Source organism: Fukomys damarensis, unplaced genomic scaffold (genome assembly GCF_012274545.1).
Source record: "Fukomys damarensis isolate Sample0158 unplaced genomic scaffold, DMR_v1.0_HiC HiC_scaffold_11, whole genome shotgun sequence".
Lineage (NCBI taxonomy): Eukaryota > Metazoa > Chordata > Mammalia > Rodentia > Bathyergidae > Fukomys > Fukomys damarensis.
Window position 1 is genome coordinate 9289761 of NW_022900923.1, and position 27356 is coordinate 9317116.

Sequence of the window (27356 nt, forward strand, 5' to 3'; positions counted from 1 at the left end):
TTTTTTTTGGTAATGGGGATCAAACTTGGGCCCTTGCATTTGCGGGGCAGGTGGTGGAACCAGACATACACTGAGTAAGAGTCCACGCCAAGGTACAGAAAATGGGCGTGCTGAAGAGTCCACCAGTGTGAGATGAGGAGAGAAAGGTGCAGTTTTAGAAAAATCAACACAGCTACAGAATACAAAGAGAAAGAGAGATCTTTCCATCTTCGTATTCTTTGGCTGAGTTCAAATCCACATGCACACATGACAAAACTTCCTGAGGCCTGGGAAATAACTATCTGAAAGGAACAGGTGAAACAGTCCCTGACCCACACCAGGTGAGGAACAGTTAGTGCTCCCAATACAGAGTGAAAACAATCTTGTAACTCATGGGCCATCAGGTAGAGTATTTGCAAGGGTATGATCTAGAACATTCAAATGGGAAAAAATTAGTCCCAGGCTGAGGCTGCTTTGGTCACTTCTAAAAAAATAAAAATCATAAAAGGGAATCCTCAAGAAAACCCAAATTAGTCACAAGGAACAATATCTAGGACAAAACTCAAAAGTATTTGTAAAAGTGCTATTAATGTCTAGCATACAATAAAATAAAATTCACATGGTCTAGAATCCAGTAAAAATTACCAGACATGCCAACAAACAAGAAGCCATGAGCAATAATGAGTAGAATAATCGATCTCAACTCAGAAATCAAACACGATTGACTCAGTAGACAAACGCTTTGAAACAAATATAACCATACTACCTATTTTCAAGAAGGTAAGTATTCTAAAGAGAGATAAGGAAGACATAATATAGATACACGTCCAAATTATAGAAATGAAAACTCCACTGCATGAGACTAAATGTAAATTAGATTCAACATAGGAAAAGATGAATGAACTCTACGAAAACAGACGGAACAACAGTACAGAAACTGAACTAAATATCAGTGAATTCAAGAAGCACGCTGTCACGTTCTTGGGGCCTGGGAAGGAGAAGAGGGGCAAAACTTAGCCGGAAAAATGTTTAGAAATTGTCAAAATTTGAAGAAGATGTAATAAAGTCATCTCAAAACAATAAAAGGGTAAATTAATCAAAAGGACATACTAATAGTAAACATTTATGTACCTATTAAGAGGGCCCCAAATACATAAAGGAATCACCAATAGAACTTAAAGAAAAATTAAATATCTTCAATTATTCAGTGATTTCAAACCTTATTCTCATTAAAGGGTAGAACCAGCAGACAAGAAATTCATACCTGTGTAGAAAACTCAGCAACACGATCAACTAGTCACCAACTTCACAGAAGTCACCCTTATAGAATATTCCACTGAAAAATGCAGAATTTATTGAAAGCTCATACAACATTCACAAAAACAGATCATATTCTGGGTTACAAAACAAAATTCAATAAAGTTAGAAGAATTCCAGACATACAGGGTGTGTTCACAGGCTAAAATAGAATTAAATTAGAAAGCAATAGAAAGATACTGAAAAATCCTCCAATATTTGGAAACTTAAAAACAAAATTGCATTGTCCATCGGTCAAAGAAGGAATTTTAAAAAGAGAATCAGAGTTTTAACTTAATGAAAATAAAAACACAAAATGAGTTTGATTTACCAAAAGAAATACTTACAGTGAAATTTATAGCACAAAACATCTGCGGTCTTAAATGACCTCAACATACATTTTAAAGAATGCAGAAAGGAAAAATAGCATATTAATTTAAAAATAGGCAAAGGAACAGAAATAATAAAGAATCAACTACATTCTGCAGCTGCTCAATTCAGGAATCACTGCTTATTCGCATGATCTGTCAATATTTAATGTGCCTCAGTTTATCTTGCAAGTTATGCATGAGAAAAAATTCAAGAGAAACAGAATACAGCCTGGAAAGCCAATTACTACTAGACCAAGGCTCTTCAATTAAAGAGTAGTGAGAATGAACAGCTGTAAATGACCAAAGAAACAAGGAAATAAAGACTTTAATAGCTAAATTATATTTCTCCCAATGTCTTTGCACAAGAGTTTGGAAACCATTAAAGAAATTGACAAGTAGCTGGTGGTGGCGACTGGAAAGACCACTATTGCTCAAAAAGGTGGCCTGGGAGAGCTTGTTTGGATGGCATTTTGGCAGTTTTTATAACGGTTTTATCATAATTTAAAATGTACATATTCTTTTGTTTTTGGTACCGGGGATTGAACTTGGATCCTTGCGCTTATGAGGCAGGCAGCAGAAAAACTGAGCTAAAATCCCCGGTGCCCTCCAAAAAGAAAAGAAAATAGCAAGAATGATGGGACAAGTGTGTTCAAAAAGAGGAAGAGTGTTTTGAGGGGGATTCATGGCAATGTGTCTTTATTGTAATAATTATTTTTTTAATCTAAGCACTCACCATATATTTTGATCACACTTTGTAGCAAAGCCTAGCTAATCTTTGAACAATTTTGATCTTTAGCTCGTGACGCTAAAGCACATTAATTCATTTAAAAATTTTTACCCTGTGTTCGGCGTACCTTGGGAAACATTCACTTGAGAATCTTTAATGTAATTCCTTTCTCTCCTGCTATCTGTTATTCCATAACACTTTTCAAAACTCAAACCTTTGTTAAAAATACACTGATCCTATTCAATGCAAACCCCAGGGGCCGCATTCTTACTGATTCTGGGAAAGAAATATATTCTGTACCTCCAATTGATGTGCTTTATTTCCAGAACAAATTATATTCCACGGCCTTGGCATGAGTCATAGGCTTGCTTGTGCACAAATATTTGTGTTCTCTGTTGAACTCCAGGTATGTGTGAACTGGAGAATAACATCCCTCTGAGGTTACAATACAATCAAATCCTAACACCAGCTAAAGCTCAGGGCTCTGTATGAATTTGCACAAAAGGAGAAAAATAAAGAGCAACAAAGAACGAGAAAGGGAGAGAGTTTTTATACGCTACTTAGGAGTGTTAGACAACAGTAACACCAGATGTCTCAGGAGATTCTGATCATGGGTTGAAAAGTACTTTATTTGTTTCTGTGCTGTACAATGTTTACAAAATATATCCAGGATTTGCTTTATCATGTATGGTAAGACAACAGGCATAGAGATTACTGCCTTGAAAAAATTCACAGCTTATAGTTCCCTAAAAAAGGGGGCATCTCATGCCGTGGTTGCCGCGTGGGATTGTGACAGAGTCAGCCAAGAGACACGAGAGAGAGGGGGAAGCACAGAAAAGAACTTCTGTTGTGTGAAGGAATGAGTGAGGCAGTTCAAGCAAGTTTAAGATGGGATAGTTTGAATAACGTTGGTGGATTCTGGGCTATAGAGTAGTCTCTAGTGGGCCGGTACCTTGCCCCAGAGGTGATTTACAGCAGGAGACATACGGGCTTGATGTGTGAGAATTATTATTATGGGTTATATCTAGATGTCCCTCCAAAGCCTCACGTAATCATGGGGGGGGGCTTCCGGGGGTGACTGGGTCATAGGGGTGTGGATTGGTCCACTAATGAGTTTATGGCTAAATGTGGTGTTGGGAGCTGAAGCGTGGTTGGAGGAGGAGGTCACTGGGGGCGTGGCCTGGAAGGGTTTATCGCCCTCCTCCTCCCTTGATCCCTCTGCTTCCTGCCACCATGCCATGAGCTGCCTCTCCTCTGCGATGCCCCTCTGCCATGGCGCCCTGCCTTGGAGCCAGCTGACTGTGGACTGAATCCTCTTCACAGTGTGAGCCACAGGAGAGTGAGTATTAGGTATCATGTTTTAACAACAAGAAAGTAGTGAAGATAACGATATAAAGAAGGTGGTCAGGAGATGGGCTTGGGCTGGCTGGTTTACACAGAATAGACATGTCTGTAAACAAGTCTTCTAGGTCTAGAAATTAATCCATAGAGATGCAGTCTCTCTAGGATTAGCAAGGCCTGTAACATGTCCAGGCATAAAAAAATATGATTACTATAATAATATTATGATGTATTTACCAATTTCAGAAATAAGAAATAGTATAGAAAAAAGAGGGTTACTAATCAGTCCCAATGGTTCCATAGTTCCATGGTTTATGGCTTATCAACACACACACACACACACACACACACACACACACACACACACCCCTCCGGAAAGAATAATGCATCATCGTGGACCAAAACTTTCTTTTATTAACAAGAAAAAACACTGGCATTAGAATCCAATTTACATGGGCTGATGTAATTCTCTATGCCAAAACTATGATGAAATGGCCAAAGCCAGAGGTTTGAATTATGTATTTATTATCTTGTTGACCAGCAAAATATTTTATATTATCTTTTCTAATGTATCTAACATTGTGTGATGCACTCCCAAGTAAAAGCATTTTGCCTAATTATACTGAGTTGAAAAATAATTATTTAAATGTTATGTTCAACTGTTAGTTTAGTTTTGGCCAGTGGAGGCTGGAAATGGATAAGAAACAGAACGGGAGCTGGGTGTGGTAGCACAGCCTATAGTCCTAGCACTCTGGGAGGCTGAGGCAGAAGGATCAAAAGTTCAAGCCCAGCTTGGGCAATTTAGCAACTTTGTGATACCCTTTCTCAAAGATTTAAAACATCTGAAAAAGTTTTGCCATGTAGCTAAGTAAGAAAAACATGAGCTCAACTCATATGATTACAAAACAAACAAACAAACAAACAAAGCCTATTAACAGGAAAGAACCTCTCTTCCCAGCCAAGGTCCAGTAAAGAGTTGGAGCCTTTTCATGATGTAGTTTTATCATCTCATCATAAGCAGATCCATAGATAAGAACTTGTCATAGCAAAAAGGAACAGTAAAATAATGAATGAAATGTGTTTGGGTATATTCAGTTCCCCAGGATAGAAACTAATTAAGTCATACTAAATGGGATAATTGACACAGACATATTTTAGAATGTAGGTTTTGCATTACCCTGACTGCCTAATAATTAAGATGCAGGGGTGGAATGCATTCATTTGCGAATCAAATATTTATTCAGCATCTACGCATCTCAGACCATATCTTAGGCCCTAGAGATTTAGTGGTACAAAAGCCTGATCTGTTCTTTCCTCTTAGAGTTTCCATTCTAGGAAGAAAGACAAATGGTCAATAGGTGAGCAAATAAATAGGCAAATAGAATTTGACGTAGCACAGAGAGAAAGAGTATCAGCTGACAGTGACTGGGGGCCAGGCACTCTGGGTAGGATGGCTGAGGGGCTTCCTGGAAGCACTGACCTTTTAGCTGAGAACTGAAGGAATCAAGTGAAGTAGGAAGGGGGACTCCAGGGAGTGGAGATAGCAGGTGTGGAGAACTTCAGACAGAAATGTGCTAGCCTGGAATTCCACTTGTAAGACCAGAGACGAAGCAGTTAGAGCATAACAGCCGTCTGTGTCATGGCTAATGTCAGCCATTTTCTCCTCACTGGGACAAAATGCCCGAAACACACAATTTAAAGGAGTAGAGAGGTTTATTTTGGCTCACGGTGTCAGTCTATGGTCAGCTGGCTCCCAAACAGAGGGCTACGGGAATGGAAAACTGTTCACGTCATGCGGCCAGAAAGCAGAGAGAGCAAGAGAAAGGAGAAGCCAAGGGGGAGATGTACCATTCCAGGTCAGCCCTGAGGGGCCAGGCCCCACCTGACAGCATACACAGCTCTGAATTCTTTAGTGTGATAGTCCACTAATAAAGATAGCACACCCGCCATCCAATCAAAATCCAAGAGCCCTACGTCTAGACACAAGAGCCTTGTGGGGTACATTCTAGATCCAAACCATAACAGCTAATGGTAAGCATTTTGTTCTTGGTAAAAAGGAAGACACTACAGTGTTTAAAGAAGCAAACTGACTCGACGGGCTATAACTCACTTTTACATTCAGCTACGAACCATTTGCTAATAAGTTGTAGACTCTAAGTCCCACCGCCCTTAAGTACTTTAGTGCACATTTCTTAAAAATGGTAACACTCCCCTATTCAGCCACACTACATAAGCGCAGCACAATTATTAGAATCAGGAAATGAATAACAATATTACCACATACTCAACACATCTCATTCAAATTTTGCTAATTTATAGCAAACAGATATAATCCAGGATAGCAATGCGTCAGACCTACTTATCACATCTCCCCAGTTTCCTTCACTCCAAAACAGCTTCTCAGCCTTTACATGGCCATCGTAACTGCATTATTTCTAAAAATGACAGGCTGCTTAGTGGAATGTCCCTCAAGATGGATTTGTCTGATGTTTCTTTATGAACAGGCTCAGGTTATGCATTTCTGGGAGAATCACACAAGTGATGCTGAGTTTCTTTCACTGCCTTCTATCAGAAGTGACACAGTTTTTACTTCCCGCATTCCTGAGGCTATTTAATCACTTATATTAAGGTAGGGTCTGCCAGATCTCTCCACTATCAAGTCACAGTCTCTTTTGTAGCTGTGTTACTCAGCTTTATGTTTCTGGGACCAGGAACGTGGCACACGACTTAAAGGAGAACAGTTTATTTCAGCTCACAGTTTCAGAGGTTGCAGTCCATGGACAGGAGGCTCCAGGGCAGGAACATCATGGTAGAAGAGTGTGGTGGAGGAAAGCCGCTAAGCTTGTGATAGGCAGAAAGCAGAGTGGAGAGAAGAGGGAGGGAGGGAGAGAGAGGACTGGCAGTGGGGTATACATGTTCAAGGCACGCTCCTAGTGATCATTTGGGCCCCACTGCCTAATGGCACATTCAGCTTGGACTCATCAATGGATTAACCCACTGATAAGGTTAGTGACCCCATGATCTAATCACCTTCCAAAATCTCCATCTCTGGACACATAAACTTTCTGGGGCACATCTTTATCCAAACCACATTTCTCCCCTGGCCCCCAAAGGCTCCTGTCCATCTCATTATGCAAAATTTATTTAGTCCATCCCTAAGGGTTTCTAAAATTTCAACAGTTTCAACATTTCTCAAAAGTTCAAGTCCAAAGTCTTTTCTAAGGCTCAAGGCAACTCTTCGCTTTGAATCCCTACACATATCCAAAAAAAAAGGAAGCAACAAACCCCCATGATGACATGGCACAGGGTAAATGTCCACATTCCAAAAGGGAGAAACAAGTAACCAGAAAGTAACCGGACTAACACAAGACTGAAACCCAGAAGGGGAAACATCAACTCCTGCAGTTCCATGTCCAGCATCTGGGGCACATGGTCCTGAAAGTGAGCCCGAAGGCTTGGGCAACTCTGCCCCTATGGCCTTGTGGTTGCAGCTCACATAGCCTCTCTTGGGCTGGCTCCGCACACTGCCTGCAACCTTACTTAGCACATGTCCTACATTTCTGATATCTCCAACCTTCCTGGGTCTTCATTCTCACAGCTCCATGCCCTCTTAGGGGCTCCTGGAAGGCACTCGAACCCTGACACATGGCTTAGCTTCTCAGACCTTTCCTTGAAATTTGGGTGGAAGCCCCTGTGACCTCAGGACTCTTGCATTTTGAATGCCTGCACAACCAGCATCACGTGGATGATGCCAAGATCCAAGTGCAAGAGTGACAGAGGCCACTTGGACCATGGATGCTGCAGCCTCTGAGTGCCTAGATGAGTGGACCCGGAGAAACACTTCCTCAGGTAGACCTGAATGAACACAGTGACCTGAGATTCTCTTCCCAAAGTCTCTACAGGAGTTCACATTTTTACATCCTCGACCTTGTGATGATTAATTTCGCCACTTCTGGAGATGCCCTCAAGCCATCTTTTTTATTGTCCCAGTGCAAAGTACTTGGATTCTATTTTTTTTTTTTTTTTGTACGTGGGATGGGTCCTTGTGCTTGTGAGGCAGGCAGTGGAACCACTGAGCTAAATCTCCAGCCCACTTGGCTTCTTTTTAATGAAGCTAATCTTTGTAACCATACTTTCCTTGGCTGCAACTGTACACATACCTTTTTCTTGCTAAACTGCAAGTTTTAAAGGTGTTTGTGCTCTGATTTTTGCTTCCGATTCTCACTTAAACCTCACTAACAGCAGTCAGCAGTACCCATGCTACAGCCTGAATGTTATGTAACTCACCTCTCTACCCTGCCTGTCTGGCCCTCAAACAGCTTCTTCTTTTAGCTCCAAATCTGACACTGCCTCCAAAAAATACTAAAAGGAAAACATTCAAAGGGCTTAATATTTTCCGAACAATTTGTCCAGCTGCTGGTAGAGAATACAAGAGGTAGTCAAAGTACATAGTAAATGTTTACAGTTTAAAAACCTTATTAAAGTAATGAGAACCTAGAGTCATTTATGGGAAAATGGATGCATATTGAGGCCATATTCTTAAGTGAAATAAACACGTGTAGATATCAAATAGTTTCTCTGGTGCGAAAAACTAAAAGTGTAAATAAGGTTCAAATTGCATAATTGATAATATGAAAAAGGAAGAAAAGGGCTAAAGGAGTAGGGGAAGTGGGAAGGGTAGGGGAAAGGTAAGAAGGGAAAAGAAAAATATGAGAAAAGGAAGGGAAGGGTACGGGGAAGGAAAGAAGGGAAAAGAAAAATATGAGAAAAGGAAAAAATGGAAACAAAGTCTTTGTAAATAAATGGAAGCAAAGTCTTTGTAAATAGGGAAGGGTGAGGGGGTGAAGGCAGGGCAGGGGTATGGGGAGATATAAGAACCAAGATATATCATGTAAAGGTACAAGATCCCAGTGATGAACGTAACTGTACTGCATACCTAAAAAGTACCAACACAAAACCTTTATTACAGTGACAGACATCACTGTTAACGGCCTCAGAGTCCCTCCCCTTCCACTGCGAACACCTTTACCCCACCACTGGCACCACTTTCTGAAGCAGTTCTGGAAATGCTCTTTCATGAGTCTCAGGATGAGATTAAAAATATGGAATCAGAAATATTGTGAGTGCCACTACCGAACACCATTCAAGTAAAAGGCAGGCTCCTAAAACCTTAGTGTGTCCTCATCCACTTTAGCCACTGGATCTGGCACTGTGTGACTTGTGTCTGTTCGTCTTCGGAGCCAAAATGTCATGAAAAGTAGACATTCAGAACTGATTCAGAGCTTCGAGGCAGCTGCTAGCACAAGCTACCAAGACTCACAAGAGAGGGAGAACTAGTTCAGAAAGGGCTAAGAATAATGTGAAAAGTATATTCAAAGAGAAGGGTGTATTTTGAGGAAGATTATTACTATAATAAAAAATTTAATTTTTTTTTTTTTTTGTGGTACCGGGGATTGAACTCGTGTCCTTGCGCTTGCGAGACAGGCCACCGAACTGCTGAGCTAAATCCCCGGCAAAAAATTTAAAATTTAATGATTCATTGTACTTGTCAATCACACCTTATAGATTTCAAGAGGCAAGAGTGCAATCAGGCCACTGATGCACGGGTTTAGACAAGCTAAATGTCAAGAGATAAAAGTACGTGGAAGAATCCAAAAGCCTTGAAGTAGAGCCGGACAAGCGGCTCATGGGTTAAGGTGTAAGGGAAAAGGAGGAACGATGCATGTTTTCCGTAGTTCAACTGGGGAAAGAACGGTGGAAACTCTGAGGTGAGGTGAGTTAGTTACTAAGAGTGGTACTTTGGAATTTCTTTTTAAGATTCCGGTCAATCTCTAACTGGTATATTAACATGGTAGCACTGAACGTGGCACTTAACTTCATGGAACTAAAAACAAAACAAAACAAAACACTACCAAGGGAAATATACTAAAGCTAAAAAATGAAGAGGGACCATGAGGGCGAGATTTAAGTTTTTGTTCATGGGGAGTAGGACAGAGGACAAAGAGGCAACAGCAAAAAAGAGAGGAGGGAGGCTGTGCGATGGGAATGTAATAGGAAGACCATGGGAACCCGGAATCCGAGAGAGCATTTCAAGTCTGAGGGAACATTTAACCACGTCCAAAGTTTCTGACGTGTCCAGGAGGTCAGGAAACGGAAGTGCCTGTGAACTTGGCTTCCTGGTGACTGTTGGGGAAATTTCCGTAAAAACATTTTTACTGGTCCGATAAGGGTAGTTGAAGGGCACTGAAAAGTGAATTAAGAGATATTTTCTCTGATTATATAGAGAATGACTTACAAGGAGAAGCGTTCTGGTTGAAAACATATAAAGTAGTTTAGAAAACAGTTTTTCTAAATATACATCAACACAGGCATAAAGCATTTTCAGGAAAATACAGCTTTGTTTATATATGTTTCATCAAAATTATTATGGACATTTGTTAATTATATTCAGATAGGTTTAACATCGCTGTTAAGTTTCTTCAAAGACTGATATGTTTTTAGCCAAACAGTCACAGGTGTGAAGTTATTTCTCTTAGGTTTGAAGTGATAGCTTTCAGAACAGAATTAGCTTCTTTGTAGTTTTGATTTGCAGTAGAAATAAATGTCATCTGTCTAGCAAATGTGATCTAGCACATCTCTCTCTTACACTTTCCTGATCTCTCATGCGTAGCAGCTACTGAAATGCAATCAGCAATTGTCTGAGACTCCTACATTTTTTAATCTTGAATTTTCTTCTACCAGTCAATAGCAAGCAATTGTTAAAAAATTTCCTTCATTAATTCAATTTTTTTAACTTTGAAGACTTCAGTATCTTGAAGAAGTTCCTTTATGTCCTCGTTCTTTTACATCAAAGTCTCCTTTCCTATTGTTTTTCATTTATTTATTCTCTTCTTTTTTAAAAATCATTTTTGGGCTTCTGCTTGGACCATGCTTTGTTTTTGTAAGTATATTTCACCTTTCGTTTTTTTTATTTTTTCTTTTCTTTGCTGCTCTGGAAGCTTCTACCCAAACTTTTAGTTTCACCTTTCAGTAGAAGCTGTGTAAATATCCACAGACACGAAATCTGCAAACTCCTTTCCCCTTGGTTCTAGCATTGTGGATACCTTCAGGAGGGCAGAATCGTGCCAAGCCTAGAAAAATCAAGGTTCTTTAATTGAAACACGAGGCTGCATTACACTTTGCATAATCTTAAACGTATGACACAAGAAAACCCTTTCATCTGCTTTTCAAACATAGCTGTGCCCGGATCGGGAGAACTTATGGAAAGATCCACTGCATTTTCTGAGTTTTCTCCCTCAGCTTGAGGTACTATTTTTGTTGTTGCTGTTGCTGTTAAAATGCAAAGGAAACTGATGAATGATTCTTTCAGGAAAATAATCTCAGAGCCTGACTTTGAGGCAGGGGCTGTCTCTCCACAGGATGTACTGCTAGTGGGACTGACTGTAAAGCCCGATTTATTTCAGGAATGGCTATTTCCTGCCCCACCACATCCATAGATTTTGCAATTCTACTTTGCAATACAGAACTTGGGTTTGCATTTCATTTTATATTCTTCACAATCTTCCCAGGAACTCGTCTTTTCACAGTTGCAAGTGCTGATTGATAAGCATATGGTTTCCTGGTTCCGAGTCTGAAGAAACGGCACCATTAAGTTACATTCTCCTTCACCTGCCAAGTAATAAGGAAGTTTCCACGTGTTTCCACGTGTGGTTGGCTTCAGCCTTGTTTCCTCACAGGCACCCAATATTTTCAAGTGTGAAAATGTAATTATTCATAAATTTTAAATGCCACCCCTGATGTAAATTGCTTTCTAGATAATTTTCTAATTAATAGGAAGATTTGCAATTTCATATATACCTAATTGCAAAGAGTCTCAAAAGGTTTCAATTATCTATAATAGTTTGCATAAGTTGGGCCATCAATATGAGAAATTATATCTGTTTAGGTACATGCACAAGGAACCCTGCTTAGATATTATTTATGACGTGGACATTGTCCCCCATGGCATCTGAAACAATGTCAAACAAAATCCCCAAGGAGTGATGGAAACCTCACTGTGCTAGAGTAAATCATCTCTCAAATATTCTTTGAGGGGGAAAAACATCTATTTAAGATTTTCTCACCTAAGCAGTCTAAGCAGTTGATCAAGAAATAAATATGCCACTTAGGTATTCTTTACCCTTCCTTGAGCAATAGAAAATGACATAAGAAAGGCCAAACTGGCCTGAGTAATAGACACTGGTACCAACAGTGTCTCCACAATGACCCCGGTCATGTTTCAAGGGAGATTAATAGATGGCAGGACCATAATATATTTATGCATCTCCTAACAGCTTCCAGGGGCAGGCAAACATGCAGGACCCACTGAACCTGGATGCAGCTGGCTTTTCTTTTTTATGAACTAAGAAGGTCATATAATGTCATCAGAGGGACAAGTTTGGGATTCTTCAGGATACTCTTAGACTCTATTGTATACTATTGCTAGAGTGAACAAAAACCAAACGATTAAAGGTGCTGCTTATATAACCTATCCAGATAAGGACAGGCCCCACATCAACTGAAAAAAAGGTTTTTAAAGTAGTACTGCTTAAATTGGAATTAGGCAGAGAGAAACAAGAGACCAACTAAAAACCTCTACTTCTTCCCTGGTTGTCTTCTTGAATTTTTTCAACTCTCACTCAATTCTTAGATTCAATCTTATGTCTTCTTGATACCGGTGGCACATAAAAGAATGCGCTTTTATAAAATTCCATGAGCAAAACTGTACAAAGCATCCATTATTTGATGCCAAGGCCCAAATGGCCCTCATGTAACTGTCTAATTCAACTGCTGAGAGGTTGAGAATCACAGAGATGATGTACAGAGCTGAGAGATAAAGAAACAGAGTAAAAACACCTGATTCCATGTTGGTTCAACACCGCTTCTGCATTTCAGCGTGCAATCTGTGGCCAAGTTGGCCCACGAGAGGCGTGGCTGGCCTCGCCTGTGGGAAGAGCCTGTTCATCCCAACAGAGACAGCCTCAGCTCCTCGTGCAGAAGACCCCGAGAAGTGACAGGGAGGACAAGCACCCGTGGAATGCTATGCAGAGGGTGGAGCTGCAGTTTCTATGGTGGCCAACACTGGAGCATGGCCATCGTGTTTGTGTCAGGACCTTCAGAAGACGGCATTCATTGGTGGCAGATTGTTTCACAGTTTTGTACGAGGGGTTATTGTAACAGAGTGATCCTTATTTCCCTGTTACTATAATGCAGCAAAATAACAAAAGTAGAAAACAAGGACAAATGTTAATTTAAGAAAAATTTTAAAACGTGAAAGATGTTAAAGTGAGGGCAATGATGAAGAATTATTTAGAGAAAGGATTTATCTTGTCAAAGCACAGGCAGACATCAGGGAGTTAAGTGTAGAAAGGTTTACATTCCTTTAACCACACAAGCATAGCCTGTCAATAATCAAAAAACAATCTGACCACAAAGCTTATGAGCACGTGTTTGTGGTACGTGAAGTTTACATTCACGTCAGGGGGTAGATACGTGTACACAACACATCTGGATTTGTTTTTATCCCTCTTCCCCTCCCCATCCACCCACCTCCCCCTGGAAAGGGAGATTCAATGTGAGTAATAACAAATAGTAACAGACGTGAGGGCGCTCATGACATACTTATCTCTGCCTTGGGCCATGTTGTGGGGAGCAGCTGGGAAGGGACACTTGCTGTCAAAGGACAATGCCACGTAGGGACACTAAGGCGTGTCAGAGGCGGCCATCAGCACCCCAGTTCCAGCTCCTCACTGTGCGGACTGCAGCGTCTCTGGATGATGTTGGTGAGAAGCAGCCCTACACAAGAGCTCTGCCTGTGGTGGGAACAGTCCGTGTCACCCCAGTCCAGGGCCTCCCTGCCACTCAGAGGGACCCAGTCCAGATGGGACAGGCACACGGCCTCCACTCATCATGCCCCATGGGCTCAGAGCTCTCAAGGCAGCCTGCCCTGGAAGTGTCTTGCGCTGACCTGCTCCTCCTCCTCTCTGAGGGCCAGAAGCCCGTGCTGTGTAGAAAAGAGGGCAAGAAGGGCTGGGAGTAAAACAGGAAATCACTTTGCGAGTTTAAGTAGTGAGGGATTCCGTCAGAGAAGTTTGAAAACATAAGCTTTTAGGACACCTTGTGTCTTCTTTCTCTACTTAATTTGAGATTTACAATGAAGGAATTAAACAGCTGTTGTACAAGGTGAGTGATAATAATGTGCTTATAGAAATATGTCCAAAATAACATCTCTGACACTGAGATATGTGTTTTCATTTATACTATCCCAAAACTAATTCTTAAAATTTTCCTTCATCGGTGGCCACTCGCTTTCAATATGTTCAACTGGGCATATAGGTATGATTTTCTTTTAAAAATTGATTAGTAGTTTTTGATTGACACACGATATTTACATATGTTTAGGAGGTATGAGGCTCCATTTTGATTTTGATTTTTTGCATTGCTGGATACCAAATACAGGGCCATGCAACAAGTGTTCTTTGGCTGAGCTACCCTCCTGATCCCAGCGTGGTGTTTGGATTCATGTATACACTTGGTTTTGGTCCCAGGAGATAATTAGGCTATCCAGTACCTAAACTTTTATCATTCCTTCATGGTGAGTACACTCAAATTCCTTCCTTCTTACTATTCTGCGATATATAATGGGTTATTGTTAATTATATTCACTCTGCCATACAACACCAGAATTCATTCCTCCTATCACACAATAATATTATATTGGTTGGTCAATGTCTCTGTCTCCTCTACTGACCCTATTTTCTCCAGTCTCTGGTAACCAATATTGTATTCTAAATGTGAACAAGGTCAGATATTTTAGATTTTACTCAAGTGAGATAATTTTATCTTTCTGGCCCCGACTGACTCACTTCACACAGAATGACCCTCATTTCCATCCACTTCTTATTCCCACTGTTTTCTGGCGTTTCTTTCTGTTTGAAAAGCAGATTCCATTTCTTCTTGCATGAGTACATGCTAACTACACTTTAACTGGAACATGGAGGAAACTCTGTCACAATGAATAGCTACTTTCTATTTGTCCAGAGACTCATCAAAGAATTGGGAAACAAGAAACAGGAGAATGAGACATGCAAGAGTCTATAGTTAGAAAATTGAGGAAAATAAACAATATTACTAAGAGAGACACTGCAAGGCTTAGAGGGCTGGGGAAAAGGCGGGGAGAAGGAAGAAAGTAAGGAGAAAGAAAGAGAAAAAACCAGAATGAGAGTGAGGGAGGGAGAGAGAGAGGCAATTTTAGGTGATAAGACAAGCAAGATGGTTGTGGCTAATGGGACCACGGCACGTAAAGAGGTTTAACCTGGGAACCTAGAAAATGGAGACTGCATTTCACACAGAAGGTAAGGTGGGCTGATTGGATAAGAAAAAGTTACTAAAATAACTAATATAGCACATAATTTCTAATGAGTGGGAAAAGAGAAAAGTTGTTTTCTGAGCGTCAATAACAAAAATATCTGTAAGAATATTATAAAAGAACTGTCCTCCTATTTTCTCTTCCAATTACCATCTCCATCCTTTTCTTTTCTTCTACAGTAACTACTTAGGAATATTGGTCTTTATTGACTGTGTCCAATTCCCATTTTATGGGAGGATGGTCAAGGTTATCAACAGCAGGGTTATCAACAACCTGTGCTGCCAGATGAGCTCTCAGTTCTCATTTCACTTGACCCATCAGTAACACCATTTCCCACTCCTGTAAAATTTGTCTTTAGTTAGCTCTGAGGACAGCATGCTCTTGATCTCCCATACTACAGGTCATTTGAATAAATCAACAGGTAACACACTGAATGAGGAAAGGCTGAAAGCTTCCTCTCCAAGGCCTGGGATGAGACAAACACCACTTTTATTCAACTTAGTGCTGTAAGTCTTGATGAGAGCTAGGGTGTCCAAACTGGAAAAGAAATCAAATAGTCATCTCTTGCAGAAAATATGATCTTATGTACAGAACCCCTCAAATCTATCAGAACTGATAAATTATTTCAGTAAAACTGTAGGACACAAAGCCAACACACAAAAATATCAGTAAACTAGCTATATGGCAAATGAATCTTAAGAATAGATTTAAACAAAGACATGGATGATCTCTGTGATGAAAATAACAGAACATTGATAAAAGAAATTCAGATAGATGCCAAAAAAGTGGAAAGATATTAAACACCCCATGTTCATGGTTTGGAATGATCAATATTGTTAAAATATTGATACCACTTACAGCAATTTACAGATCAATCCAATCCTCTCAAAATACCAATGACATTCTTCACAGAACTTGAATAAAACAACTCTGAATTTTATGTAGAACCATAAAAAACTCAGAAAAACAAAGTCATTCTGAGTAAAAAGAACAAAACAGGAGACATTAACTACTTAACTAAAACATAGTACAAAGCTGTAGTAACAAAAACAGCATAGTACTTGCATAAAACACACACAGACCAATGGGACAGAGTAGAGTCTAGAGGTAAACCCAAATATCTACACCCAGTTGACTTTTGGAAGAGTCCTGAGTGTTCTGACTTGAATTACACTTAGAATTCAACATCTTTGAATGACCTAGAATGTTATCAACCTGGTCCTAATCACCACTAGAGAAGAAACATAAAGCATCAAGTTATTGTACATGTCAGATAAAGAAACTACGGACAACAACACCCTTTAGGGCCAATAGATGCAAACCATCCATGATGCATATTCTCGTTTCAAGAAGAGGTCAGAGAAGGACAGACATCCTGCTCAGAAACAGGACTGATCCTAGGAGATAGAATGTCTTTCTAAAATAATGCATTTACTAGCTAGATCCTTTAAGACTGTTTTCATGTGATTTTCTCTGTGAACTCTTCTTTGCACATTTTATTTGGCCTCTCAACATTTCCACTAAAGAAGAACAAATATATTGAGAAGTATGAGTTAGCCAATGCTTTGGATGTTGCATTTAAGCCATTCCAGAGGCTCAAAAATGGACTGAGAAGATAAATGAGAAATGAAAAAAAAGTTCCAGTTCCAGATATATTTAACTTTAACTACCTTTCTGGAGAAAACACTTGGAAATGTATTTTCCAGGTAGAGCTTCCCTATTAATCAGACAGCAAACAATGATGAATGTAACTATACTGTAAACCTCAAATGTACCAATAAACTCAGTGAGAGAGAAAAAAAAATCAGACAGCAAAGATAGATTCAAAGGAGACAGTGATAAAAAAGCCAGATTAAAAAAAAAAATCTAAATAGGATATGGGGGAAACAGCATCTGAAAACTTCTTCTGTGTTTATACCGCAGAGGCACAGAGGCCCTACAATACAGCACTTGCACGTACAGCCTGGAAATGAGCATTCCACTCCACAGACCTAACCCATACCATAACCAGCTATCCCATACTAACTGTGTAACCACTGGAAAACTTTCTGTTGCTCAATTATCCTTTTCTGTTGAAAATACTGGCATCTGTTAGGAAAAACCAAAAAACAACTCCACTGAGATCATGTAGTCCACAACAAGAAAAAAAAAATGTCTATCATCTTCTTCAAAACCTTGTGGCCCTTCCAGTTTATGCTGCTCTTTCCCTACAATCATCCTCACTCAAAAAGTCTAAGAGAAGATAGCATTTAGTTAGCTATGTGGAAAGAACAGATTTTTGAGTGTTAACTTCAAGGTTAAAGTTCTTATTACATAACTGGCTATCTTGAGCTTAACCCACTTAACTCTAAGACCTAGCACCCTCAACTGTAAAGCAGGGAGAATAGGACTTACATCCTTGCTGGGATTTGGTGTCCCCACAGGCCTATGTATTAAAGGTGAGAAGCCCAGTTTCTGGCACTCACGAGGGCTGTTGAAACCTTTAAGAGTTGGGGCCTCAAGCAGGATTGTGGGATCCTGGTCTCTTCCTCTCTGTCCTCTCACTTCTCAGATATGAGGTGAAGGGTTTTAGCACAAGCTCCTGCCGTGATGTGCTGTCTCACCACAGGTCCCAAAGCATCAAGCCTAACTGGCCATTGGCTGAAACCTCCAATACTGTAAGCCAAGGCAAACATTTCTTCTTTGTAAGCTGATTATCTCAGGTATGTTGTTATAGTAACAGAAAGTTCACTAACTCACTTTCCATGACTACTGAAAGGAGAAAATATGTAAAAGCCCTTTGCAAACTTAGTTATTCAGACATAAGACTAGGGAGATCTTCCAATTTTTATAGATAGGGAATAGAATGGAAAGGTTAGGCAGAAGCTGTGAAGATCTCTGTATAATACTAGGACAAAATTTTAAGGATCAAACTTGTCTCAAATTTTAACATGAGATCCATGGATTTGGAAAGTCCCTCACCAACAGGGACCAGGACCAGGAAGGCAACACCACAAGGGGAAACTACAGAAAGGGTTATGTCGGTTGAATAAGAAGCAAGGAGATAGCAGCCAAGGCTCCTTGTAGCAGGAAGTTTCTGTGAGGATGTTCCTTTCTATCAATGAGTTTGCAAGCTGGAGATCAGGACTGTGCGGAGTTCTTATCTACATTCCTCACACACTTCCTTCTGTGTTCCACACAAAGTAGGGGCTCAATAAGTATAGGTTAATTGACTGAGAAAAGCTATAATAAGTGTCACTGTACCAGAGGTATTCTCTCAGTATGTAGAGAGAATTTCTGTGGGAAAAAAAAAAAAAAAACCAGATTGCCTGTGTTCGATATAAACATTATTAAATCCAATTTGTGCCTGAAAAATGTTGGCATTCACTTTTACATGTCTTGGGAATACTTCCAAATTAAATGCATTCGGGACACAAACGCATGAGAACAATTAAGAAAATGCTGGCTATGTAAACTTATTTAGCTGAGTCTTCTCGTCCTTTCCTAGAAGTGGCAGCACTGCTGCTAGAGAAAGAATACACTGTAATTAGTCTCAGAACATTTTAAAATCAGAAAACAGAAAGGGTTCATATTGATTGAATCCCATCTCTAACACTTGTGAGGAGACTACATATATAAAAAATACTATTTCATTATTATGGTCAGAATCCAAACCCACAACTATTCAGGTTTAATGAGAAACAAATGAAGAGACCCCCTATAGCACCAAAAGCCTCTGATAAAAAACAGGCTTTTCAAAAGGCTTTAAATGTGAAAAGATTAATTAAATGCAATTTTCCATCTCTGCACTGTGTATAGATTAAAACTCATCTTTAATTACCTTTATCAAGAACCTACTGTATAGCAAATATACTTATATACAATCATGCACTACATGTTTTGCTCAGTGATAGACCACATGTGCTATAATGATCCTGTAAGATTTTAACCAAGCTGAAAATCTGCTTCACTGAACGACGCTGTTGCTATGGTGATGTCATAATAAAATGCCTTGCTCACGTGTTTGTGGTGACGCTGGTGTAAAGGAACCTACCACACTGCCCGTCATACAAAAGTCTGGCGCTGATACGTGGCATGTTATGGTTTATGAATTTACCATACTATAGTGTCTATCACTGCTTTAGAGTATACTCCTACTTAGTAGCAAAAATGTTTACAGTAAAGCAGTTTGCTGTTTTGCAGGCAGTGCTTCTTACATCTCATGTTCACCGCCCGATCTCTTGATTGCACCAGGGGCCACAGTGAGTGGTAGACACGCACCACTGAGGCTGTGTAAGTACAATCTGCGATGTTTGCACAATGGTGCGTCTCTCGGGATAGGTCTCATTATGAAGCAACAATTCTATTTATATACAAAAGTCTCATATCATCCCACGGGGTGACTGCTATCATCACTGCTGTTTTTCAGATAAGGAATTTGAAGACTGAGGAGGGAGTGGCCCCACAAGGACTGAAAGCCAACAGTCTCTGGTTCTAAGGGTCGAGATCACCCTCAGGATCAGCACGCTCTCCCACATCCCCCAGAGAACCTTTGTCAGAGGCCTTTATGCACAGGAGCCTATTCTGCGAAGGTTACTGGGAAAAATGACCTAGCAAAACAGGAGGGAATCCCCTTTCACGGTGCAGAAGGAAACCCTGGAGTTTGCAGAACCAACCCTGTAACATTAAATATCATCCACTTGCTCGTCCGAGCTCCAGGCTGTGATCTTTAACTGCCCACCTGACATCTGTAACCCAGTGTCCAGCAAGCATCTCAAATACAGGGATGGCACAGGTCTGCTCTTTCCCTCACTGTCACCACCCAGTTAACAGCGACAGTACTCACCCTGCTCAAGCCCCCGACCTGGGGTCTCTGCTATCCCTTCCACTGCATGGATTACGTGACTGATCCCTATCAGCCTTACCCAAAATGCATTCCAGGACCGAACACACCTCTCCATTCCCGCCACTGGGCGGCTCATCCAAGACCCCCTCAACTCTTTCCCACAGAACTGCAACGCTCTTCCGTGTCCGCTGTTCCCCCAGGGTCTTAGCCACCCATCAGCCAAACTGCTCTTTTGTAGCCAGAGATGGGATCAGGTCGATCCTGCTGCTCCCTCCAGACTTCTCAGCACTCTTGGGATAGGACAGATTCCTTCCTATGGCTCTCGAGGGCCGCCAGGATCTGATGTTTGCTGACTCTCCAACTGCACGTACTGTCACGTGCCTCACCTTAGGACACTCCAGCCACACGGGAGATGCGACTCCACCTAGATACTACAGACCCTCGTCAGCCCTCTGCAAGACATGTTCCTTCTGTCTTGGAACACTGGCCTTCCAGAGCCTTGAATGCCATCATTTCGATCCCTGTTTAAATGTCATCTCTCTGGAGAAGCCCCCTTCATGGTCCTACGCAAGAAGAGGGCGCTGGACTCTTTCTCCTTGGTCTGCTCTGTTTCCTCCACGCTGGCTGTTGATTTGAATGCCGGCATTTTCCATCCACCCCCGTCCTTCTGCTCAGAGAGCCCTTGAGAGCAGGGACCCGCCTGTCCTATTCACCTGTATTCTCAATAGGTGCAGCAGTTCTAGCACATAAGGGCAATGAGGAAAAATTTGTTGAAAGAATAAACAGACAGATGGGCAAATGAATGAGTTTAGAGTCTGATTCTAAGGGAAAGGGAAAGGAGCGTACTTGTTTTCCACATAGAACATCCTCCTACACAGGCTTCAGTCTGTTATATTTCTATTCTTCTCTAAGTGCTTTAGCGCTCTCCTTACCATCAGGGTTGCTGAGAAAATGACTAAGAGATTTCAAGTCTATTCATGCTGAAAGAATGGTGTGCAGTACATTGCGGGTACAAGGTTAGTCAGTTATATTTGTGACAGGATAACTGTAGGACGTAACTTATATAAACTAGAAAATAAATGGAATAAATAAGATTATGCATAGTTTTATAACTCCTGTAATAAAAACAAAATAATGCCAGTAAGAAATTTTTTCTCAAAAATCTTTACCACACTGACCTTTGTTGCATTAATCAACTTTTCCACAGAACTATTTTTCAAATTTAAGATGTCTTATGCATTGTAAAAAGACAAAATTAGAGTTATAAAGAAAATGATTATGTCAAAGTAGCTCTATGCAATACAAAGGAAATAATTTAAGATGTGAATAAACAAATTATATGGCCTATTCCATGAAACACTTTCTACTTTATTGGAAGCTTTAGTTTTAGCTTATTACTGAGGTAGCTATGAAGCTATCTAGCCATATCTAGCCATATATATGGCACTATTCCATAAAATACAGATATAACATGTGAATGGAAGATAGATTTTTATTTACTATGGCTACATGAGATAATTTTTCCCTATGAATCAAAGCATTTTATTTCTCAATGTTCAAGCGCATTTTCCCCTTATAATAACAAAGCATTCAAGAGGAAGTTCCCATTAAAACTGAAAAATAGCATTGCATGTAGCATGCAGGGGACGTGAGGGAAACTGGAAATTCTGAGGGTGAATTTAATTCTTGCTGCATGAATTAGGCTGAACTGTTGTGATTAGTAAACGGAGGTACAGGTTCTTTAAGACACAATAATGAGTCCAGGAGTTACAATTTACTACAGAGATAAACAAAAATAATAGGCGGGGGCAGGAGCTCCATTCCCCACCCTGTCTATAGCACTCTCCCTTGGAAACCTCCTCCCAATTTTCCTAGCCAGTCCTTGAAGCACCAGCCTGAGAAAGTGAATCCAAGGAGAGGCTGGTTTTCCCTTCTGAAATATGCTTAATCACCTCTGGGGGAAAGTAAGGCAGTGGCCCGGACAGTTTGGCAACTGATGGCCCTTCGCTGGTGGTGCAGAAGTACTACTGGTCTCTAGGGTCCAGGCCACCTGCCCTCAGACACTCTCTGGTTGTGGCTGTTGAGGTCTTTCTCCCCCTTTGGCTGACAACAGCTCTCCTCTGGCACACCAGGTGGCTTCTGCTCCCCGGCCAGAGAACCTGCCCAGCAAGCATGCAGGTAGGAGCCCACGCCAGGGGGACATGAACGAACACCCAGGGGCTGGACGCTCCCCAAGGGGACAGGAAGCGATGGCCTCAGGCTCTTCCCCATCAGTCCTTGCACAGGCAGTGTTGAGAGGCTCCTAGGTGGGAGTGGATTCCGTCCGCCCACAAGGAGAAGCCCAACAGCATTCCCTGGGTGGGCTTTTCATCCTTCAGTCCTGCCCCTTCACATCAGTCCGTCACTCGCTCAGTGGGAGCCTGAACTAAATGAATTCTGAGCGTGCTTCCACTTCTGTGTGCTATAAAATATATTAATTAAGCTTAGTGGTACATTTTAGATATACGTAATGATAGCATTCATCACAGAGAATTTGTACCTGCACACGCTATATCTCGATTCCTCCTTTTTTCCCATTCCCCTACCTTCAACCCCTTTCGCACTTATTTACAAAAGCTTTGCTGCCAGTTTTTCCTTCTTTTCTCTTTTTTTCCTTTCCCTTCTTTCCCCCCTCCTTCTGCCTAGTTCACCTTTGTACGTGAGCATTTTCCTCCTATTCCATAAAATATAATATACATTTTGGTCCTTATAACACCAGAGAAACAATGCAATATTTACACGTGTGCTCAGTTTATTTCACTTGAGTATGGCCTTAAATGAGAGACAAAAGACGAATATCTAGAATGTATAAAGAACTAAAAAAAACCAGAACCCCCAAATTTAAAGACCCAAACCAAAGATGGGCATCTGAAATGAATAACATTTCTCAGATGAAGTAGAAACAGCAAATATGCAAAAATGTTCAACATCCCTGTTCAGTCAGGGATGAAACTTAAAACAATGCTGAGATTCCATCTCACTCCAGAAAAAATGGCTGCTGACAAGAAATTAGCCTGTAACAAATGGGCAGGACTGTGGGAGAAAGGAACCTTCTCCATTGTTGGTGGGAGTGCAGACTTGGGCAACCACTGTGGAAATCAGTGTGGAGATTCCTCAAAAAACTAAAACTAGAGGTTCCATTTCACCTAGCTATTCCCCTTCTTGGTAACTTCCTGAACGAATTAAAACATCACACCACAGTGATATACGCGCAGTCATATTTATAGTGGCACAATTTGTAACAGCAGCTCGATCTTGGAAACAGCCCAAATGACGATTAACCCATAAATGGATAAAGAATACACGGGGGGTTTTAAACAAGGAGTATTACTCATAAAGAAGAATAAACAAAACATTTCTAGGTAAACAGACAAAAGTTGAGACTATAAAAACATATATGAAAGCCACATTTCAGACGTGGCAATCTGGTGTCCACTCAATTTTGAGTAACCCTAACCTCAAAACTGGGATGGTTGGTGAAACCTGTAGGTTAACTGCCCACAGATGGCAGGTTGTATGCCAGGGACTGTGGAGAGCACGGTGACAGATAAGAAAGTTCCCTTCACTGAGCCTACAGCCTACAGGGAGAGATGCAGTAAGGAAACAGTGGTCATCCTGAGGGAACAACTTGACTCGGATGAAGTACCACCATTAATTACCAGGTAATATGAAAGGATAAAGCTGGGACACCTAGCCTCGCCTCAGGGTATAGACAGAGGTCTCGGAATGTCTTCTTGGTGAAGTGATTTTTAAGACTTTAAGGAAATGGGTGGATGAAGAGAGGTGGGAAGGGCTTACAGGTGGAAGGATGGGACTCAAGATGATCTGGCATGGAGACAACGTAACACATGCACGGTATCAGGAAAACGAACCATTCTCAGTCCAATGGATATGTCCTCCATGAACAACGGAAGGTCTATAGTTGGTCTCCATAGACAGACAGTTGCACAGTCTACCTGACAGCAGGTGTGAAGGGAACGAGGAGAGGGCAGTAAGCATCGCTGAGCCTGAAGAACACGTCCAGCGATTACTTCCCCACCCTCATGGTGTGGCCCTCTCTAGAGCTGCCCTTACTCTCCACATCTTACATTTTGTTTTGGAATCATGATGGAATCCTTCCTTTTATTCGCACCCCTGCTTCTCTCCCACACTCCTGTAGTTTGCATTCCTTTCTTGTACTTCTGTCTCTTAAGGACAGCTGACGTTAGGTATGAGTAAGGAGAGACTCGCTGCCAGGTATCACAGCCCCGCTGGCTCCATCTGCCCAGAGCCTGGTCCAGGGTCTGGCAGGTAGGAACTGCTCCACACATAACAGTATAAAGAATAACGAAAAGAACAAAATGGCCCATTTCCATTTCCAATTGCTTCCATTTTTCCACTGAGAGAGTGGATGGCTGTAGTTCCCTTAGTCACTAAGAAATGTCTTCCAATGTAGTTATAGTCAAGAAAAATGATCAGCACTTCCCAAAGGCTAGTGGAACATTCACTCATATATAGAGGGATTCTGTGGATCCCCAAATGTATGTGTTAAGCAGATTAAAACCAACCATCTATGCCTTGTGTTACTTGCTAATTACCAAGGAAGTGTTTGATAAGAAGCTAGAAAACTATGAGAAAGGCGCAGAGAAACCAACTTTGAAATAAGATCTTTTTTGTTTATCTTGTTTTGCCCTTTTTTCTGGTGCTGGAGATTGTATACAGGTTTCACAGATGCAAGGACTTACTCTACCACTGAATCATACCCTTAATCCTTTGATTTTAGTTTTGAGACATATGCTCAGTTTCAGAAAGATTTTGAACAAAGGCTTTCTGCAGAAGGGTTCAAAAGAAATTGAGAACTGAATGGAACTTAAAAAAAATAATATTCTACTTAATAAAATGTAACTAGGAATGTTGAACTAGGGCTAGAGAAAGAGGCAGAAGTGCCTTTAGTTGTCTAGCGAAGAAAAGAGCCTTCGATTAGCCATCAGTGGACTGTAAGAGGACTTCCAACATGGAACAGGCATTTAGCAGGGGCATGTGTTTTGTGAACTATGGTTAAGATTTATTTATTTATTTGTGAGGATGCCTATTTTTTGGTTCTAAACTGACTTAAAAATTTTCAAGTAATAGATCAATACTTTCCCATTTTTAAACACAGAACTAAATGTAATCTATAATAAAACTTCCCCTATTTCCATTACTACGTCTCCTCTAGGAATAATCATAGCTAGAAGTTTGCTGTATTTCTGTAGAGATCTCCACGCATGTTTATATATACACATATTTTGTTCAGTTATGCTTGATAAACATAAAGAATATCTATTTTTGCAACTTTGTTTAATCTAGTAAGTTTTTAGAATCTTCTACAACAGTACACATAGATTTTTTTAAAAATTCATATATTAGTTGAAGACTATTTCATAGCATGTGATTGATTGATGCTCTTGATTTCTTTTAATGATCAAAACATTTGAAAATGAACATTCTCCAAAGACTAAGTTTTCTTATAAATTTATTCAAAACCACACAGTATGAAAACTAAAGATTTTGTTTTTATTAAAAGAGGAACAGCGTGACTTGGTGAAGGATTATTTAGTAGAATGATCCTGAGCCTAATTCCAGAGTAAGTAGAAGGGGGATGGATTAAATTCTGAAGTCAAGATTTTCTGACAGAGCAAAATGATTAATAGTTATGGAGACTAATCAGGAAAACAGTGCATTCCTGTGCTTTGAACAAAGTATCTTTCCATCTAGACTTATGTGGAGGGTACCTCCAGCCATCAGTTCTGGACCTGGTTTTGTCTGCCTACCTACCGATCTTCAGTTCAATGCAGCTAGCCTGTTTCTCCATCTGTTATTTATCTTGGTCCTTCTCCACTTATCAATACGTAATTCAAAGACATATGCATCCTCATACAGACTTAAATTTTGGTGGCAATAAATTGAACTGGATGATTCTTAGCATGCATTTCATTTAAGATAATGGTAAACCCAACAGTAATTAAAGAGGAAGACCCTTCTTTCTCATGTTTTTATTTATGACATAATAAAAAAAATTGTTCATCTTGCATCACTGGTATAAGCAGAAGCTGAATGCATCCAAGAGACACACAAGCCTGAAATCCAAAGGCACCTTCAGAAGTTGTGGCTGCTAAGCACCCAAGTGAAGGACTCAAGGGCAGAACAGGCAGCTGAGGATCACCCAAGGTACTATAAGGACCACTCAAAATCAGCATCCAATGTGCTACAGTCCCCGAAAGGCTCACGTATCAAAGGCCTCATTGCCAAGCTCTGGTGCTACTGGGAGGAGAGGAGAAGGAAGTTAGGTCATCAGGGATATCAGGACTCTGACTTTTGTCTTTCTTTTTTGTTTCTGGCTACCATGAGATGAACAGTTGTTCCTTGCTGCCATCTCCTCCTTACCATATGTTGTGCTACCACAGGCAGGAAGCAAAGCATCCATGGACTGAAACCATGGGCCAGAATAAACCTTTCCTACTTATAAGATGATTTATCTTGGGTATTTGTTAAAGCAACGGAAAGCTGACTAACATATAAAGTACTCTAAGACTACAAAAGTAGGACTTCCTGGACAGACCCAAGTAAAAAGCCCACTTATATTACAGAATTTATTACCTGTAGTACAGCAACAGCATTTCCAAATCTCTAGAGGTATTGCTGTGTGCCACTTTCCTTCATATTTCAGAGGCTAAGGGAAAGAAGCACCACTAATTGGAATGCTAGAAGAAAAGGTGGTAAGAAAGCTACTGTTCAGTTTTAAAAATTGTTATACTAAAGTGCACTTACTTTTATTTCCTCCCTCAGGAAATAAAAGGCATAAAACAAATCCCACTAACTATTCATTAGTAAATTATAGAAACCTGATTCAGATGCCACAAGTGCTGAATTTAAGAACTGTTGGTGTCTTCTGTGATGCTGAAATTTATTTATTCATTTCTCTATGTATTTTGGCAATGTTGGAGATAAAACTCAGGGCCTAATGCACACTAGACAAGTGCTGTACCACTGAGCTGCAGCCTCAATCCTGAGATGCTGAGCTTCTATGATCCAGTGGTGTGAAGTCTTAGGAGTCAAGCTGTACTGACCAGCAAAGAATGGAATTCAGTGGACAAGTGGGAGTGTTGTGCTATGTGTGACCAACACCAATTTTACCAATAGTAAAAAACAAATATTCTTAAAAGGTGATTGAGAGATGCAAATTATTCCAGATAGAAAAAGTGTGGGCTAATATTTTTGAAGACAAAATAATGATCCATTATGACTCTGGTAAATAAGGGGAATGAATTACAATTGATAGAGTCAAAAAGTAATAATTCTTTAAATAGTAAGACACTTGAGGGTTACACACTCCCACAGTGTTACAGCCTG

The 27356-nt window shown here is 40.5% G+C and overlaps 1 protein-coding gene across 2 annotated transcripts in view; it reads right to left on the bottom strand.

Moving 5' to 3' along the window:
* Positions 1-27356, bottom strand: part of Pld5 (phospholipase D family member 5) — a 307043-nt gene that overhangs the window by 180210 nt on the left and 99477 nt on the right. The gene's annotated exons all lie outside the window — the stretch shown is intronic.